Source organism: Cinclus cinclus, chromosome 3 (genome assembly GCF_963662255.1).
Source record: "Cinclus cinclus chromosome 3, bCinCin1.1, whole genome shotgun sequence".
In the NCBI taxonomy this organism is placed as follows: Eukaryota; Metazoa; Chordata; class Aves; order Passeriformes; family Cinclidae; genus Cinclus; species Cinclus cinclus.
The window spans coordinates 58718398-58734229 of NC_085048.1; the positions used below are offsets into that span (position 1 = coordinate 58718398).

The 15832-nt window shown below is 42.0% G+C and overlaps 1 protein-coding gene across 1 annotated transcript in view; it reads left to right on the forward strand.

Moving 5' to 3' along the window:
• Nucleotides 1–15832, forward strand: part of TIAM2 (TIAM Rac1 associated GEF 2) — a 135949-nt gene that overhangs the window by 8972 nt on the left and 111145 nt on the right. Inside the window, exon 2 of the mRNA XM_062490049.1 lies at nucleotides 14592–14682. The gene's annotated coding sequence lies outside the window, so the exon portion shown is untranslated. The remainder of the gene's footprint in view (nucleotides 1–14591; nucleotides 14683–15832) is intronic.

The following is a 15832-nucleotide window of genomic DNA, read 5'->3' on the forward strand; positions in this document are numbered from 1 at the left end:
GGTTTCAGGTTTTGTGCAAGTCAAGAAGCTATTTATATTTGTTGGAATAAAAGCCATAGTGTTGAACAAAGTTTTGAATATTCCCAGAAGTTGGAAATAAAAAGATATTTGATTTCCAAGACTTTTGAAGAATCAGTAAAGAAAGATGTATAGTAAAACCCAGGAGATGAAGGATGGGTTTCCAAAGTTACTTGGACTTAATGGGAAAAAACCTGAGACAATGACAATATTTTAAAAATTAATATATCAGTGAGGCCAGAAATGTTCGCTGTGATCATCTGGTTAGATTGCCTGTATAACTCAGATTGTGTGACCAAATTATTTTCTTTCTAAATAAATATTATTTATTGTATTTTTGTTAAAAACAAAAGACTTCAGCCCTTGATAGACCAGTTCATGACTGCTGTATTTCTGCAGTTTCCCCCAAGTCTTGTTTCTGCTGCTGTTGGTCAGTGCTGGAGGCTGGCTCTCCTAACTGGACCAGTGAGCCTGGCCCAGTGTCCCCTTCCAAGTTCACAAGCAGAATGTTATGAAATAAGCAATATATTGTACTTTACCAGCTTCTGATTTTCTGCATGTGTTTTTACAGACAATGCACCCCATGAAATCCTTTCCTGCTGAATTAATTATGCAGCCTATAAGAGAAGATGCAGCAATAGTGCTTAGGGGAGCTGAGCCCTGTCCCATCATTGGCCATCATTCTGCCTGGAGAAGCTCTCTTGTCCATGCACCCATCTCTCTTCTCCTCTTTCCACCTGCCTTTGACTGGGGATAATGATACCACTTCAGCACAGCACTTCTGGGTTTGTAAATGAACACTCCCATTTGCTAGGAAAATATTCCCTGTGTGATTGTTTGGATGTACTTTGCCAGGCAGTAGCAGGTGGTATTCTGCAATAAACAGCCTGATTTTTTTTTTAAACTCGTTACCATAGCAGAAAACTGTAATAATTTCCCTAGACAAAGTCTTGGCATCACTGAACACTGTGGGGATTTTTACCACCATCAAAGGGATCTGGGTCAGCGCTCATCCACTGCTTTTATTTATTTAATTTTTTTTCTTTCTCCCTCTGACCTTGGCAACTTTGAGGAAGATTTGCCCTCCTGGGGCAGAGATGCCAATCTGGTTGTATTGCTGAGTGTTGCCTCCTGCGACAAACAGTTGGAGTTATTAACAGTGCTGGTCAGAACCATTTCATTACTTAAAATGTTGTGAAATTTTAATACCAAGGTTTTATAACTGAAAGGATTTGAAAACCTTAGTTACAGAGTCACTGCTTCTGTCTAGACTGTGGAAAGTAAAGAGCGAGCATTACACCGGGAAGTGGGTAGCTTAGAATTTGGCAAGAAGTAACAAAATATCCTAAGAAAACTGTCTTTGTCATGAAGATCAGTTCATGTATAAATGCACAACTGTACTGTCAGCTAGCGGATGTTCATTCCAAACACTTCTGCGAGGAGTGTATGGAAAATTCATACTGTAGATTTTCCCAAAATGTAGTCTAAATCTGAGAGGGCTGTTTTAAAGCAAATACAATATTAAAAGGTTTCAAAGCCATTACTTTTAAACTGTGCATTATTTATGTGGAAAATACTGCTTTTGCCTATTTCATGTAAAAATTAATCCAACCTGCTGATACTTGCAACAATCCCTTTTTGTTTCAATTTGGCACAGTCAATTACTGGAGGCTTTTAGCACCATTGTAAGGGATAATGAGGTCATTTTCCTCCCACACTGCTATTTCTTGCTAATTTGTCTGTATATGTAACCTTCCTGAAGTAGCTTGGCCTTAGCTGTCCTTATGCTTAGAAAGCTTTCCATGACATCTACACAGAAGTTTACTCACTGAAAATCAAGCTGATTTATTTCTCATGTATTCTTGGTGAGGCTCGCCAACACCTGATCCAAAAATCTCTTTACACACTCCTTTTATATACCAAAAGAATATTCTGCATCCCATTTTTGTTTCATTTTTCCAAAGAGGTTTGTCCTTCCTTTTATATTTCTTCAAAGTGTCTATGTCTTCTTTTTAACTATTCAGACAAAGTAATTCGGTAAAAGTTCTAACAATATTGATGAAAGAATTATTGTATTTGAACGTTTTAACAAATGAAAGAATATTTTGTTTTTTTAATTTTAAAAATTGTTGACTGGTACTGTTTAGTGGCTCTATCCCTTTAGTTGTAGTGTCATTCCTACTTTCCTCATGTGTACCTGAGAAAAAATATACTAAAAGGAAAAAAAAAACCTAACGACACAAAAGTGACAATTTGCATGAGGAGAAAAAATGTAAATTAATTGCTGCTTATTTAAGAAAAATGTTTGAGCCACTCTCAAAGCTCATTATTTTTTTCCATACCTGCTGTCATGGTCATGTTTTATTCTGTGACTTATTTGTAAGGCATGCTTTTCAGCCAAATAGGAAAATGTGGACTTTGTTTTGCTTCACAGTTGCAGCAATGTGAAAAATACAGGATAGAGCTGTTGTTTTTCTGGTAAAGATCAAGAATGTGCCACATGTTCAGAGGACCATATCACCTAAAATCAGCAACTTAATGTGTAAATGCACAGTGGGGTTACTGCTGGCTAAAGAAAGGAAGATGGTAAAATGAATAAAGTTTAAAAAAGTTGTAATACATTATCTGTTTAATTGGATGATGTGGCTTACATTTCTGTACCAGACTTCTACAAATCAGATCTCCCGCCTTGCACTTTTGAGGAGGAGTGTGGCTTCTGGAGGTTGTGCTGCTGTAGAGTTTCCATGTGAAAATGTATTCAGGCGTTTTTGGTTAAGATAATGGAGTGTTTGGAAACAGGCTATGCAGTACTGGGTGTGCCAGGGAGCAGCAGTGGTCCTGGGTGGGGTTCCTGTTGGAGCTGCAGCCAGTGCCAGGTCCTGCCTGGGTCACCAGATAGCAGCCAGGAGCCATTGGAGCATCTGCAGGAAAGGGGTTCCCTCCCAGCTTTGTCCCTCTGGTGCTGGCATCTGCTGGAGGTCCTGTTGGAGGGGCTGGGCTGGTGGGAAGATAACCCTCTTCGAAAGGTGGGGTGCCCAAACACATGAAGAGTTGTCTTTTGAGCGAACTACTACTTACTCTTAGAAAAGGCTTAGAAAAGGCTGTGGCATTCTCCCAAGTTCAAATCTTTGAAATGGTTGCAGAAGGATCTGGTGCAAGGGGTGCTGGCAGGCAGCACCTTGCTCTGTTCTCCTGTATGACATGGTTGCATGATGGTTTGCATCAGCTCCAGAGTTTCTCTGCTCCTCTCAGCTGGTGGTTAGGACATGTTTGTACTTGACCTCTCTATTTTCAGGGTTGCAAACACCCATCAGCTTGGGTGCCCATGAGTGCATTTGGCCTAGGAGACTTTCTGAAGCGGGGAGGCAGCTAACTACAAATGACTTTGTTGTAGAGGAAAGCTGATACTGACTTGTTGTCTGATTTCAGAGCATCAGTGCTACCTCCGTAATAACTAGTTTATATTCATGCTGCATTTTGTTTTCTTTAATAAACTGCTACAGTGGAAGAAAACCAAGCTTTTCAAAGCTGCTCCAAGCTAGTTTTGATGCCGTGGCACAGGTGGAATAAAGCAACAGATCAGAAGTCAGTGTTCCACTAGCTGAGGTGGGCAGAGGAACTTGGAAGTCCAAGGATGTGAGTGGGAGAAAGCAGCATAAACCTGCAGGATGTCAGCACGACCATCTGTCCGTCTCTCAGGTACGGACCCAGGACATTCTCAGCTCTCGTTGTCAATGAGATTGGTAGCAGGCAGCTGCAGCAGACAACATTGCCCATCTCCTAAAGGCCAGGTCACACAAACTGTGAGAGTGATGCAGTGAGATAAGGGAGTGGGGAGAGCTAGGCAGGTGTGATAGCTGGGCATATGTGACAGAGCAGCTCCCCTTTGACAGGATCTAACCCCACTTGCAGCTCTTGTTCCTGAGCATCCAGCTTCAAAACAGTCTCTGCAGTAGAAAGCCACTCCAGGTGAACCAAGTGGGGCATGACCTGGCCTGCCTCACACGGATAACTGGATGGGTTTTGGGACTCATTATTGGGCTGCAGTCAGAGCAGGAACAGGTAGCTGGGGAGTGGGGTGTATGGCAGTAGTTGTGTAGCAGATAAAATTTGTGATGTTGATATGAGAATAATGGAAGATAGGAAGAGGAGAAATGATGAAAAAAGAATTGTCAGGGAAAGAATATGGGAAGTACAGGAAAGAAAATAAATATATGGTGTAGTTTATATTTGGTGAGAAAAAGGTAACTGAGATTTGTCACTCTGAATGAGAAACAGCTCTTGGATGTATTTTGGACAGCTTGATGACACCCTCTCGTTCCCCAGACTGTAACATATCTACCTGAATTGCTACACCAGGTTATGTCCATGAGGTATAGAAATTATTTAAATTTTCAGTTAGGCTTTTCCTCACAGAAAGGTAGCTTTTGTGTAGCAATGCCTGTATGCAGATGTTTCTTATCTTCTTGGAAAAGGAAGCAAACTTATTTCAAGGCAGACAGGATGCACTTATCTGGTGCTGTCCTTTTTTCAATTACTGCAAGATGTGCAGCTTGTCACTAAAGAGGAAAGGCTTATTTTCAGAAAAACGTAGCAGTTGAAAATGTCAGTGAGTTATTTGGATTAAAAAAACCCACAAAAACACACCTGAAACAACCACATAGAACAGATTGTATCTCATATTTTCATAGCAAGAGAGGTGGCATGTGTATGTTCCGACTGCAAGAAGAGAACAGTTAATATGAGCACCTAGCTATCTCTGACACTTATTGAGAAGGGGGTGAATTAGTGTCTGAAATGCCTGGGTCATTCCATAACTGCAGCAGGACCTTGGAGTACTGGTTAGTTAACTAAGTTAACTCTGATCAGAGAATGTGAATTCCACTCTTTCCTTGCCTTTTGCTGTAGGTGCACAGCACAAAAGAGCCATCGGGTGGGTTTCCAGGCAGTGCTTTTGCAAGGTTTTATGGCAGAGCTGCTGTCTCTGAGTAGGAGTGAATACTGGCTCTCGTGCACTATGTAGTTGCTGCACAGATAGAGTCAAAATGCCATCTCAGGCTGACTTCTCCGTGGTGGTTTATGGCTTGTAGCAGTTTCAGGAAACGCTGCACTACTAATGTTGCTGAAATTCTTGGATAATGCCATTTCCGTCACTTCAGGAGCCATTGTTCTGGTGTGTGAAGGGCTGCAAAGCATTTGTGTGATTCAGGGACAGCACAGAAATGGTACTAAGATGTAGTGGGTTTGGGGTTTTTTTAAGCTTTAATTTTCTTATGATGCTCTTGCTTTGTGTTCTATAACTCTCCACTTGTTACAGGGCTTAACCAGTAGAGTTTAATCAAAGCTTTTTGTTAACAGAGATTTTTTTTTTTCTTTAAGAATTTTGAAAATTACCAAGGTGTCATCTTCCAATGAGTTGTTTTTATAGACAACAGTAGCTTGTTAGCAGCAAATACAAGACTGCACATAGTGTCAAGAACCTGATGATTAGAACAGATCCAGAAGGTTCATACATTTGTGGTGGACTTAGAAGAGGAAATCTCTCCCTGTTTTAATTGCAGAAAACTCATCTAGTATTACTATGCACTGCCTTCCCTCAAGTTATTCTCAGTAGCAATGCAATTATCAGCATTCAAAATGATAGCAAAAACCTTCCCTCAGCATTCCTGTGAAGTTGTGAATCACACTTCTACTGAGATGCCTCTTGATAGATTGCATGAACTATTGTAGTTAGAGATATTTAAGGTGAATTATGGATGGATGAAGTATGGATGTGAACGCAGTGTGAATTATGAGTTATATTTGATTTGCAGAGTCTGTTGTGTCTATTGAACTAATGCTGTCACGAAGAAGGGCTTACCTGTTGTATTTACAATAGATGGTCTTGTCCAGTTATCTGGCTGGACTTGCCACAGCTGCTTGTTAATCAAACGGTTTTAACAACCCCTCCCAGAAAGATTAAGTGATACTCTTTTCATTTTGATGTTGGAGAAGGTCAGTGTATCAAAGACACAAAACAGTGGTTTTGAATCTGGTATTTGAAGGCGGGAGCTTCATCCCTCATGGGCAGGATTTTTAACAAGTCATTATTATTTCATTTGTGTTTTCCATTTTTGCAACTATGGTTTCTCAAATCTAAGTCTTTTAAAGTGAATTAATCTAAACCCAGAAAGTATATGGTTGTTGCAGGACACTGCTGTTTTCTCATTTGTCTGCCCAGAAGTAGCTGTGTGCAAGGCAGTCTCCCCTGCAAGGCAGCTGCAGTTGCGTATTTGAGCAGGCATGCAGGAACTGATGTTTCTTCTGAATTGTTTGGGAACTGACAAGGACATCACGAGTCTGAATAGATGATGTGGCTTTATCTGAGCGATGGCAGTAACTGTTGCAGGATGTGTCTGTCTTTCTCCTTACCTCATAAGATCCTAGAGCAGGATTAAATGGTGTAGTTATGGTGCTCAGAGGCACAGTATTTGGTTGGTGAGGTAGTGAGTCTTCAGTTCTTGTTTTTCGTAGACCATCTGGTTTATAGTGCATTTCCTAGGACGTTTTGTTTCCAAAATCCAGCTCTCCACTTCAGGTATTTGTGCAGCTGACCACTGGTACCCAATGTTCAGCTGGTGGCCATCCTTGGCTTAGAGGTTGCTGCTGTTCCTTGGATTGGCCTGGCTCCTGACCACTGGGAACCATGGTCCTCCTGCTGTGGGGCTGCTCAATCAGACTGCAGAGGGACAAAGAGGAGGAGAGGTGGGGAACAGCATGAAGCATCTTTGTTTAGAGACATCTAAGTTTCAGTAGAAATTGGATTTGAACATTGTTGCGCCCATAATTAAGGGGTGAACAAAAAGTACGGTTTTATTCTTAGTGGCGTAACTTGTGATGCTGCCAGAGGTGAGCATGGACTCCTGTTGCCAAAGTGAACATACAGCGGGAGCACAGCTGTGTGGTCCCATGGGAGCAGCAGGTGAGTGCTGTGCCAGTCATAGGAATTGGTGCCACCGAGGCCCTGAGGTTCAGCTGACTGTGTGTGTCCATCCCTGCTGGGTCCCAGGTCACACCCACAGTCTCTTTTCTCTTACTTCATCTCCTTTGTCTCCTCATCAGTTCTTCCCCTCTCTCCCAAGTATGCGGGCACAGGTGTTTGTTTTAGTGATTGCTTTATTTTTGTTTGTTTGTTTATGGAAATGGGCAAGATGCCTTTTCCTTTTCTGTGGTCCGACTCAAGTCAGTTTCAGGCAGTGTTCTTCTAGACCTGCTTGGGGGGGGGTGGGGTGGGGTGGGGGGAAACACCTCAATCTGTTCTTGGTACTCTTTGATTAGGCAATGCCACCACCTTCACTGCTGAGCACAAGCGTTGAGTGGTGGGCTTGATCCCCACACCAACTGGGGAAAATGACAATTCCACCTCAGCACAGAATATGCTGTTTTCTTTCATATGTTATTTGTACTTCAGATATTTCTCCTGGTCTGCCCCATGCTGTTTTGTTGTCATGCTTTCTTCTGACTTAGTCAAATGTTTCTGTGTAAGACTTGATTAGTTAAAGAACTCAGGCAAAATTAACTGAAGTAGAGCTTGCCTTTTCCAATGGCAAAACAAATCATGAGGCAGTCTGAGTGAAGCCAGTGTTTATCTTGCTCACAAGGGTCAGATTAATACTTGGCACATTGTTATGGTTTTCTTTCCTTTTAGTGCTTTTGGATGCATCAAATGCCTTAATATACAGCAGGCACCATCAAAAGCTAGCCAGATCAGTTGAATGATTTCAGCAACAAGTTTCCAGAAGACTGTGGATTGCCTTTAGATGCCTGTTGTATGTATTCAACATTCATTTTTCCTCTGCTTCTCACCTGGCAGCTGGGAATGTATTTTGCCTCTGGTTAACTCTGCAATCTGGCGGCTTAAAGGAGGGTATCTAACTGGCAGCAGTGCCTCTGTTGCCATTGCTACTCATTAACTCTCAGTAGCACTAATTGTTCTCTTCCAGTATTTTGTGGTGGGTAACATTACCTGCCAGCCCAATGTGCTTTAGTGCAGACTTCTTCCCTGCCCTGGACATAAGCAAGACAAGAACCAACCCCTCCCCAAGGTGGGGAGCAGGGCTCCGTGCAAGGTAGGCATGAAGGGATTTTCTCCCTGCAAACGTTGTGGCAGGTCTTCAGCTGAAGGCCATCTAACCTTGTGCCTACATACTCTCCTTCAGCCTTTCTGGGCTTTCCTCAGCCCACCAGGGTAGCCCCCAGGCCCAGGGTGATCAGGGGAGGACATGTAAGAAATTGTTAGTATGTGTGTTTTTTAACAAAAACAACATCAAAACAAGAATTGCAATGGGACAAATCAGTTTGAAAACTCTCCTGGCTATAAATGTGATCCTAGGTCTCTGTTGCCTGTAAAATGTACCTTGTCCATTTCTCGCCCCTTTTTCATATCAAAGTAACAAGACTGCATTTTTATCCCACCAATTTTTTCAATGTGTGTAAAAATAGAGATCTCCAGCTTTTTTTTTTCTTTTTCACTTAAGAAAGAATTCAGCAGAGCAATGTTTTTATGACACTGATCATTAACCAAGCTGTGCATTTACCTACAGAGGTAATTTATCTGCAGAGGTTTCTGGTCCCTGTGCCTGTTGCAGGCTCAGTAGCTGTGTCGTCATGGATTATATGGAAGTAGGTTTGGTTAGGGACCTGCAGAGACCTGCTGCCTTGGGTCCCTGCTTGCCACAGGGGGTGCAGCCAGCACTGCTGCTTGGCCTTGGGGTGACACAGCCATGCCCTCTGCCACCAGGGTCTCAGGGCTTCACTCCTGGGATGAACCCTGAGAAAGGGAAAACCACTTGGGGCTGGTCAGGTCAGACCCTTAAAAACTCAGGGGGTGGTCTAGGCTGTAAATTCTAGTTAATAAACACTCTGCTTTAGTGGTTGAACAATGTGCAAGACCTTTAAAAATCTTTATTTGCCATCCCAGTAATACTACAAGTCAGTGTCACCTTTCTGTTTTTGTTTTCTTCTCTTTCATCCTCAGATTATTCCTGCAAACAAAGAGGAAATAATTCTGACAATCCTTTGTCAAAGGTAGCTAATAAAACAATGGAAGGATGTAGGTTGAAGCACAAATGGGGTATTGTGGCAGATGTAGATGATTATTAACCAGCCAATGTTTCCGCAAAGGATTCTAATCATAAACACAGCATGGAGTGAATCTGGGTATATTAATAGCAGAGGTTATATGGAAAATCAGAATGTGGGCTTTTTTTTTTAAACATTCCATTTCCTGCTTTAATTGATAGAGTGTGAAGCTTTCATGCAAATTATTTGGAAAATATTATTTTGTATCTCTGACATTCATGGTACAGACCAGGAACAATATGTTGTAGAAGGATTTCTTGAAAAGGATTCTTACAGTGGTGCATTTTTAGAGATGTGACTAGTGACAAATGCTAAATTCAGTGATATAAAAAAAACAAGTGTCTGTGGTAGAGGAGTATCTATTTGTGTCTATGTAACCTATGTTTTAATGTGACTTTGCAAGAAAAACAAAGGTATCAGAGAGATCATTACGCTGCAAAACTTGTGGGTTATGCTTACAGTTGTATCAAATGTCCTCTTTTTAGTTTCAGTTTCATATTGTCCTGTGTTAAATTTTGAGACATAAAATGCTAGGTTTGTACTGTAATCACTGGTTGAAATACTTTAAATGTACACCTTTCTTTCTGCAGTTCTGCTACAAATTTGGTCCATCACTATCCTTTTCTGAGGAGAGAATAAAAAGGTTGAACAGAAATCATCCAAGCAGAGTGATGAAAACTCTGCTTGATGTGCTATAACTCAGCTCTGCAAACATTGAGTTCTCATACCATTTGCAATCATCAACAGTTTATTTGTCTTATAGCAGCTGATATTTTTTGAAGTGGAGAGCATTGCTTACAGTGGGATAGAAAATGCTGGGGAAGGAAATATCATTATACTGTTACAATACATTAAAAAGACAATATAATTGTCAACGTATGTGTTGTTTTTGTAATCATTTGTACTGTGCAAGTATCAGCCAATATGTTTCAGAAAAGTTGTGGCAGGAAGGGCCTCAGGTTAAAATTTGAAAATAAGGGAGAGTAGCAGAAATTTAATCAAAAGTTATGGACAGGAACCAGTTTCTCCACTGGTCATTCCCTAGCTCTCCAGGAAAATGGTATAAACTGTAAAGCCAAAGGGGAACAGCAGTATTGACCTCATGGAGGTTCCTCTTGCTGCAGCATGTATTCTCTGCAGAAACACCAATGGGTCTGTCCATAGCAAAGCATTGTACTTACTGCATGTGGTCTCTGGTAGCTTTGGAGCCTGTTTTCTGGTGGCTAATTAAAAAAAACCCTTAATTATTCTTGATTCTAATTTTTCTCTTTCTTTTTTTATTTTCTTATTTTTCTTTCCCTCTGCCTCCCCCCCCCCCCCACCCCCCCCTCCCAAGCTGTTTCTCTGCTAAAGAAATCTGCTTAAACTAAGCAGTTGGTGCCAAGTGAAACCGTTCAATTATTGGCACTTTTGGTCTTTCCTTTGAATAAACAGAGCCTTCCTGACGGCAGGGCAGTTCCTCAGGAATTCCTTTATGGTGAATTAAGCAGAGCAGTGATGAATAACTGGGAGCAAAAGACAGTCTGAGCAGCAAACCAAATTGATTAGCTAAGTCCTCAGCTAACTACTTCAGGGCAATTTTGGATGGCATATCTCTGGTATCCCCTAAGGCTTAGGTGGAGCCTAATCTCACCCCGGGGACCTGCTGTTGTTAATGTGTCCTGCCCTGTTATCTGCCCTGCCTGTGTGCAGCTGGGGAGTGCCAGAGCTGTGACATGACCTAAGGGTTTACAGGAAAGACCAGGAGCTGGCTCTTTGCTCATGGACCCCGTGTGCACATGGGGTGGTGGTGACAGGACATGGCTGTGGCACACCCAGCCCTTTGCCACCCTCTGGCTGCCTCTTCACCCCCCGCTCCCATGCGAGTGTGCTCCTGCCAGGCAGCCAGTCCTGCTCATGGTTGGACATGGTGACCTTCCCTCTTGGCACGTTGGGACAGTTCCAGCAGGCACACAGCCATTCCCTATCCAGGTGCCTGAGGGGTCCAGCAGCAAAGAGTCCAGTCCAACCTGCCTGTGCCTTCAGCTGCTCCTGTGCCCCAGTGCAGAGCATGCACCTACCAGGGGAACAAAGCAACACTATTTCCTCATCCCGCTGTGGTGCTCTGGGAGAGATAAAGCTTCTGTCAAAAAACCTAGAAAGATCCTTTACCAGTATTTTCTGTCTACAGCAAACCTGTGACCTGCCATGTCTTGTTATAGGAGAGAACAAAGCATCATAGCATGGACTGGTTTTAAGTGCACTTTACTTGGCAACAGCCTAATGTGCTTCCTAGCATCTTGAGAGACTTGTCATTCCCAGCAGTCCTTTCTTTTATCTTTTTTTCTTTAACTCGTTCTGGCTACTGAGGCTATCACCGTTACAGCAGAACATCAAACCAGTCTGTAGGAGTGTACAGCATCATCTCCCCCCACTGTGTACTGTAAAAACTAGCATCCAGTCTGATCACTATCTTGAAAGGCTAAGGTGAATCAAAGATTGTCTACTGCACACATTTTTTTTTCTTCCACTGTCCTTCTGAATAGCTTTCTCTAGATTAATTTATAATGCCACTCATTATTATCCCTCTGATTACATTTGAAGAGGCTCTGCATTTAACTTTGTGTGCTTTTTCCCTGATGAACACATCGGGGACTTGACTGAAGATAGAATGAGCAAATGGGATGTGGAACGCAGGATGAGAGCAGGAGAGAGTGATGATTTCAGCTGTTCCTGTTTGCACTGCCAGCTCACTGTCCTGCTGAAAAGCTCCTCCAGAAATGCCTGGTATTTTCAGAGTTAAGCTGATGATAGAATATGCGGCCTCTTCAGGAAGCTATACAGACTTACTGTGAAATAGGCTTCAAAATGGACTTAGGAGCATCCCCACTGTTGCTTTCCAGGGAGGATAGACTTGAGGTGGTACATCTTGCTTCCTGTGCCACTAGAGCAGAGCAGCAATGGAAGTGGCAGCAGCCAGGCTGGGGAGGTTTCCAGGCAGTGGCAGCAGCCCCTCATTCCTTAGCTTTCTCTGAAAGAAGAAAATTCAAAAGGGTGCCAAGCTTCAAGGGTAATCTGAGCTCACAAGCTTTAATCAGATCTGCACCTCGGGTGCCTGTATACCACAGAAATGTAGTGCTTGTTGTGGAAGGATTTTGTTTCCTGATTATTTATTTTTCAAAATTTTGTTTCTGGGGGAAAGAGGAGCAGCAGTGGATGGACAATACACAGGACACAGCAGTTAAAGCTTCTCTGTTCCTCAGCTCACTGGTGGCAGACTGGCATGTGCCATTTGGACTTGGTCTGAATTTTCAACCTCTTGCAGGCAATTGCTGTTTCCAGTGGCAAGTCCCAAAATAACCAGCAAAGATAGCTGAGTTACTTATCTGTTGGAGGACAGAGGAAAGGAAAGGATTGTGGGAAGCTGTATTTCATTATTTTGGATATATTGAACAGAAGTAAATTGTGACACTGGCCTCTGCCTGCTTCTGGGATTAAGTTCTCAAAAATATTCTCTGGGGCAGCATGCTTTCCTCCAGTAAATATTTAACTAACTGCATCTTCAGAATTAAAAAAGGAGCTAGCCTGCTGTAGATAGCACATACTGTGGAATCTGTGCTTCTTGTTCACTCAGATTATGTAGAAATGGTAGAGATATGTGTGGAGATACAGGAAAAGGGGAAAGACTTGGTGGGAAATAAAGTTCATAGACTGTCCAGAACCATTTTTTTTTTTTTTTGCCTTGTCATGCCTTTATACATCAAGTCAGTCTGATGTAGATTTTCAGGTTGCCTGATACAGAGGTCACACATGGAAGAGTTTGTCACATGCTAAATATTGTATTCATTTTCTTTGCTTCTTAGCACTATTTGTTGGAGAAACTTATAGAAGGAGCATGGGAAACTTGGCTGGGCTCTGGCCAAGGAGTTGCAGCTGGTCTCCTAATTAAAGAAAAAGAAAATGATATATAGGCCTGTGGGGATCTGTCAGACACAGATTTATTGGGCAGGATGGAAGGGACTTAAAGCTATCACCTCCACTCTGTCAGCCCCTCTGCACACAGTGCACGTGCACTGAGTTTCATGGTACTTTTGCAGCCTTGCAAAAATCATCATCTGGAGCACTCTTATCTCCATGCTCCCTGCTTCCTTCCCTGTTTGTAGCTCCTCCAAGTTAATAGATGCAAAATGCAGGAAATAATAGGCAAGATAAATTTATCCATATCAAAATAAGGGATTCTACAGGTTAGGGTTAAGTGATAATCTGACTACCTTTGCTGTCTCCTAGTTCTCCTTGGACATCAGTAAGGAAAAATATGTCAAGATTGCTATTGATTAAAAAGAGAAGCTGCAGCACCAGTTAGTGGGAATATTTTAAAAGAATTTTTAAAAATTAAAGAAAGGTTTTTCAAAAGGGAAATTCATTGATTTATACAGATTTTTGCTATGTTTGGGTCCCCAGTTCTTGGGACATTGCCTAGAGAGGATAAGGAAGAGGGACCAGTTCATCCTAAGAGTCTCTGCAATCTTCTCTTGAAAAGCTTCCTGTATGATCTTTGTTAATGGGGGGGGGGGAAGGCAGGGGGGCCAGAACCTTACAAACAAAGATGACAAAAACCTTTTTGTCATTCATTTGTGCAGTTAATGTGCTTTAGCTACCATCCTTTGGACTTCTCAATGCTTTTGCCCTCCCTGCATTATCCAGTCCTTCCACAGGGACTGCAGGCAGAGGTATGCAGAGAGGGCGCAGGTTTTGTACTGGTTACTGAATAATCTCACAAGTGCAGGAACACAGCTTGTCCCAGGCTAATCTGAAGAAAATTCATAGCTGGAAGTGAAATTTTGGCTCTGCAGGAAGTGATCTCATGCCAACTTTGGTCTAGTTGGGATTTCACCTTCAGGAATGTGAAAGAAAATTAAACAAAAAGAAAAAAGTGATTTTTGAACAGAGTAAGCATCAGCTATGCCTTAAGCAGTAGTTCAAGGTGCAGGACCTCAGTGGGATAAAGATGTGTTAAAAGTTAAGCTTGTGCTTAAAATGCGTTTCTAATAATTTTTGCGTGTAGATACCTAAGTGCTCCAGTTGTGTACTCTGGCTGCAGTATTCTGCAGTCTATGCACCACCCTAACATATGTTTCTCAAAGCTGGGAGAACTATTGCATATTGTATCATTCTTCATTGCGTGACACTGTTGATGCAAACCAGGACAGGAAGCTGTCTGTGATAATGATACATCACTTATTTCTGTTTAATTTTTTACCTTTTCTCCTTGCTCACTGGAAGTTAGAAAGCATTAGAGCAAAAAAGTAAGAACATAGAAGTGGATAAATGCTTCCCTTTTGCAAGAAACTGTACACATTTTCTTTAGTGTTCTGTATAATGTAACTCTTTAAAAATATACATATATAAGTAGTGTTAAAAATTGTTTTATAGGTAGTTTCCTTTTTGACTTTGCTGCCTGAATGTGCTTGCAGGAGAAGCTGATCAAGAGATCTCAAGAGTTGCAGCTTCCTGGGATTGTCTGTCAGAGGAATGAAGAGCAAAAGAATAACTTTCCATCATGAAGTACGTGCCACAATATTTTTGAGTGTCCTTTAAAGACTTTTCTTTGTACATAGTCAAGTGGATTCAAGGACCCAAGAGGTCAGACCAACAAGCAGATATCAGTCCTTAAGCTCTCTGGGTTTTCTAAATGAAAGTCAGCAGTCGATCTTGGTAACATTTCCTGTGTTAAATACTGGCATGCCTTCTGGTGCTGGTTTGCTATTTGGGTTATTTACATTAGGAAGTAGAGTAACCTTTAGAATTAAGTATTTCTCTTAAGAAGAATTGTTCCTTTATGGTGAATATGTAAAGTCCTCCCTTCAGCAAGCAGCTGGAATCCAGCAGCAGGAGGCAGTAGGATTGATCTACTTTTCCTTAACATCTCTGTCCACTTTTCAACTATGGCTTTACTGAGACAGTGCTGTCTTGATTTATCTCAGGGCCAGGATAAAAGTATTTTCCTCAACGACATTGAATTTCTTCAGACTCTTCCATCTGCTCTTTCAGGCTTCATGTGCTCAGCTTCCCAGCAAAAGCAGAGCCTAGCCACTGACTGGCTTTGCTAAACAGTCCCTGTTTGCAGCCCTGGCAGCTCAAATGCTTTGCTCCCAGAGCTGTGCATGGAGGAAGGCAATTGTGTTCAGCAATTTTCAACTATTTTTATTTCCTTAGTTTTGGCAGGTTCGTTGTCATGTAAAAGCTGGTGTATGTGCTTCACTGTAAGTGAAATTGGTTCCTAGGGTATCATGATGGAGCCCTTGAATGTTCTTTTCTCTGCTGCTATGGTACCTCATCTGTATTTGAGTAGTTAGCTGCATTTGAAGATGTTTGTTTTCAACTAAAAAGTTAATTTGCAAGTAGTATTGCCCCAGATTCATCATTTCCCTTGCTGTATGAATGGACATAAAGAGACTGTACCCTGCCCTTGGGGCTTGTGTGCAATCTTCCCTTCTCTTCTCAAAACTGTGTTTATTCTGTTCTGGAAAAATGACAATAATAAAAATTAGTCTGCTTTTCAGGTGGATGTCAGAGTTAAGTGGCATTGCCTATAACTGCCCCTGTGAGAGGAACAGCCTTGGAAAAAGAGGGGTTTGGGGTTTCCTCCTCATGCTGTGCCTGTGCAAGGAGATCCTTGTCTGAGTGCAGCTATTGTATGAACATGAAGCAGTAA